The sequence below is a fragment of the Limulus polyphemus genome, unplaced genomic scaffold (assembly GCF_000517525.1).
Source record: "Limulus polyphemus unplaced genomic scaffold, Limulus_polyphemus-2.1.2 Scaffold583, whole genome shotgun sequence".
In the NCBI taxonomy this organism is placed as follows: Eukaryota; Metazoa; Arthropoda; class Merostomata; order Xiphosura; family Limulidae; genus Limulus; species Limulus polyphemus.
Window position 1 is genome coordinate 36,792 of NW_013666193.1, and position 4,491 is coordinate 41,282.

Consider the following 4,491-nt stretch of genomic DNA (forward strand, 5'->3'; position numbering starts at 1 on the left):
ATGTGTTAGTCTTGTATATATATATAAGACGGTCACAACGTGACGGGAAAACAGTGTAGTTAGTAATTGAACTGCAGTTAGAGAGTGTGTAATTGAACTAAGTATTGTCGAGCACGTGAGACGTTCTAGCGTTTGTTATAGAGCGACTGTTGAAATTAAGTGTATCGGTAAAGTTGTATTCGGAAAGAATAAATCAGTTTTATTTAAGAAAGGATTTGTGTTGCTAAAGTTTCGTTGGAACGAATTTACGGAAAAATTAACGAACGAACGGAGACGTAACAGTATCATACCTCTGCCAATAGAAACTTTCTGAATCTACTACAACAATTGAGATTTTTGAGAAAGGAATATTGTTCATTAGAAAAATGTCTTTAAACAAATTATTTCCATGAATATCTAAGAGCGTAGTTAAGAATTAATGTCTGAAAAACAGCGAAAAATCAAAATATTATTACTTATATGTACACACACACACATACACATACATATATATATATATATATAAACAAAGAGAGAGAAGGGGTGGACACAAACTATTATACTATCACTGTTAAAAATAATTGAAAATTGCATAGTGCCACCTTGATAGGCTGGGGATTTCTGTCATCTGAATGGAGGTGCCTATTACACTCCATACAAGCTAATTAAAAATATTCAACTATTAGCTAAATATATATCTGTAATCTAAATGTGGTTAATTAAAAACCTTAAGCCATTATGCATATAATAGCGTTTTTGTTCCAGTAGCTTATCCAATGGATATTCGCAGATAACTATGCTTACACGAATGATTCTGTAGGTATACTGAACTTAAGCAATGGCCCCTAACGCGCAGACTTGTTGCCCTTGTCACCAGTTTATAACTGAACAAGTTTTTGCAATCTCTGCTACGACTGTGTTATGGCTCGACACCAAGTGGACTTGACATTAAAACAAAACCTACTCCAGATGTCAACAGTTTTGCATAATATTACGATAAGGGATATTTCATGATGATTGACTACGATAGCACACAAATATTTTATTTTGATAACAGTTTTTATTTTCATCATGAAAAACTACTTACACAATATGTTAGTCATAGTTAATTTTTTCCATGATTTGTCATTATATTTATGTTATATTCAAGTTTATAGGCGGGAATTTCCGCCTGATGATTAAATCACTTCGGGAAGGAATTTATTTATGTTTCGAACTGCTAAAAGTACAGCTGGTTGCGTCATAGTGTTTCGTATAAAGGAGTGAGTACAAACCAGCCTCGGTTACAGAGGAGTAATACCCGTACAATAAGCTGTGAAGTGGTTCTCTGAACGGTAAGAGTTTATTTTATATTATTTACCGTGATATAATCTGGTAGAAATAGTAATTTTAGAGACGGTTTCACGCTTTAACAGTTCCTTGTGTCCCGTGCCATTTTTATTGTGTTTATTATTCTGAAATGTAAACCGTTTTAAGTACAGATCTAGCTTTTTCTCCCCTTCTTTGTGCATAGAGGTCTTGCACTAACATCAAAAAGTCACGTATTTTATGGTATACTTCGCCATATTGGACGTGAAGCGATTACTTTCATCATAGCTGAAAAGCTACAACTTCGTTTTCAAATATTGTAATATCTAACGCTGTAAAATATCTTGGCGATGTATATAAAGCCCGGTATATCTATAAACTAATTAGCCATAGAGTTTTGGATCCGTATTTTTTGCCACGGGCGATGTTTACATTATTGGCAGAGTATAAAAATTTACCTAACTTTGTACTGATGTAGATTGGTAGAAAGGAATTTTTGATGTCTAATATGGCGGCATTGAAAGAAACAAAATCTACTAACCCCGCATGTACGACTTTTATGTAAGCAGGTGTGTTCTTTGTGCGTCCGTTTCTGTGTATATTCGTTTTTACGCGCGAATTGGAAATATTGAAAGTATTTTTGCTTGTACGTGTCAATAAGTTATTATTTTTTTATATTACTTCTCGTCTTTCAACCTGAAAGAGATGATAAAATTTATACCATCCTCGTTAGTTTATAGGTTCTGTTAACTAATCATTGATCGATAGGTTCTGTTACGTGTCTGCTTGTTTGTTTGTTTTCGGTAGAAATTCTTTCGGAGGATCTTCAGCGATACAAGTACTTTCTTGATTAAACCAGTTTATTTTTCCTTGATACAAACTTTTAGTACACAGTAGTTCCACAATCAGTACGTTTCTCGTCACTTTAAACTTAACAACTTTTATAATACACGCTATAAATCGCAGCGATTCACAATCTCGATAATTTTGCTCTCGACGCGTGCAAAACACACACTTTACGACTCACTAGCTCGAAATTAACAATAATAAATTACACGGAACTCAAAGTAACTACGGCTCTCTCTTCATTCATACCCGCTGTCTTTCACAGCCAGGCTTATATATTAACAAAGAGGGCATCTCGATCATTCGAGAAACGCCAACAGCGTCACGTGACTTCCGCTGTCGTAGCAGTTATTTGAATATTACTTTTATGTACTGATTGCAAAAAAGAAGAAAACTCGCTACATTTAGAAAATATAACTTCCAGGTATATCGGGTATCCTTACATTAATGATAAAATTTGTTTCGTTATAAGCCTCCGTTGGTAGAAAACTCTTTGCATGGGCATCCCCGTGGATCAAATAATTAGCTTTGATACGATTGTCATCTTTCCACCCCTCCCTTCTGTACTGTATATCATTCGGACGCTCATAATTCTCTGCGCTATTGTTTTCAAGCACTCTATTTTGCAGGAAGTTGATGAGAATCGTGAACCTTTAGATTCGCAATCCAGCGCGCTAACCATTAGATCAAAAGAATACTAGAGATCCTAGAAAAACGAAATCTGTTTACCCAACGTAGTTTATCTTGGAGTGCATGTGACACTGGACATTTTTCTATATATTTTAGCTATCGGATAGAAATATTCAATAACGTAAATTATGATTTTATTATAATATCCTTCACTTAAGCAAACTCGTCGTATCTGTAAAAAATGCCTTTCAAAAATTATACAAGTTTTGTATATCGTTCTAGAGTCGATAAAATGCAATACTAATCCCTATTTTCTTGTTAAGATTTGGCTCCTAAATCTCATCTCTGGTATCCAAATCATTCCATACAGCTCTTAACGAAACTCAAGCATTTGCGCATAAATAAATCGGTTATTTCTTAAATACATCCGTTAATTGTTTTGCAAGTGCAGCAAAGTACTACAATTTACTGTTGTAGATTTATGCAACAATCGAAAATGCAACACTGTATATACACAAATTCTCCTTATGTTGCATAGAATGTTACAAAATTCAACCAAAAACACTAGCGTTTATTTCAATCGTAATTGGTGGTTGCGAATCGAAAAAACAAGTATTTAATCTGTACAAGAAAGCGTCATCAAAGTTGTTAGCAATTGTCGTGAATGAAAGAGTTGAAATAAAAGTGAGACGAATTACATTAACTCCAATAAATATATTAAACTAAGACACGATGCATTCCAATTCTAAAATTGCAAATAAAAAATAATGTGTAACTAAAGTTAACCACATTGTCTGCCATGCGAACTGCCGACGAGGACTTTCGGTCAATTTCGATGCTTGTTAGGCTGGCTGGGATACAACAGATATAGTAGTGGTTGAGATACTGTTTATATAATCAAATTACGTCATCAACAACTGTTTATGGTGGGACTTACGTTTATGAATCGTTTTAACAAATCGGAATTGGAGTTTATGGGCAGGTATTTTAATTCTACACCTCAGCCAATAAGAGCAATTAGCCAAGACTGTTATTTTAAAGCATTAACTATATACATTACAACCATCTAATGTTACAAATGTCAAAACATTAACTTAAATATCTACGGGAAGAAACCCTATAATAAATTTTTAAGGCTGTCTCGGACGCATTGCGAATTGTTATTTTACTAGCTACATTACATTCCTCCCAACGTCAATATAACGTTCAAATGTAAAATAACGTTAAAATTCTGCTTTCAAAACACACACACACACACACACACCTGTCAACGTCTTTGGGTTAGGTTTCTCTCTGTCGAATGATCCTACTTCGGTAGATGTTGACCATATGTATATTCGTATAAACTCTTGCACTTGTTCAGCTAACAGCTGAAAACAATAAAACATATTTCTGCTTAGTTATTTCTCACAAACTGTGTTCAGCTTGTTCGATCAAATGGATGAGGTAAAAATGGATAAACTTACAAGGGAAAAAAAGCGTGACTTGTTCAGCCTAATGAAAATGCCGTGTGATACAATAACCTCATTTAAATTAAACTATTGAATGAAATGTGCAAGAAATGTACAAAATCGTAAATTTTGAAAGGTATAAAGAATTTCATTTAATAATATGTAGGATGTAGATAAATAAAACTGCGATGTGTGGCACAAGGGAACATGAATCTTTATTAGTTATGTTACGTATTAGAATTTTAAATGGTCTGAAATTGAGTTAACTGATAATTTA

General features: G+C 33.8%; 1 protein-coding gene across 1 annotated transcript in view; it reads left to right on the plus strand.

The window, feature by feature from the left end:
• Positions 1–1,195: 1,195 nt before the first annotated feature.
• The window catches only part of LOC106459267 (serpin B6-like), a 5,998-nt gene continuing 2,702 nt past the window's right edge, over positions 1,196–4,491 (plus strand). The window contains exon 1 of the mRNA XM_013918864.2: positions 1,196–1,313. The gene's annotated coding sequence lies outside the window, so the exon portion shown is untranslated. The remainder of the gene's footprint in view (positions 1,314–4,491) is intronic.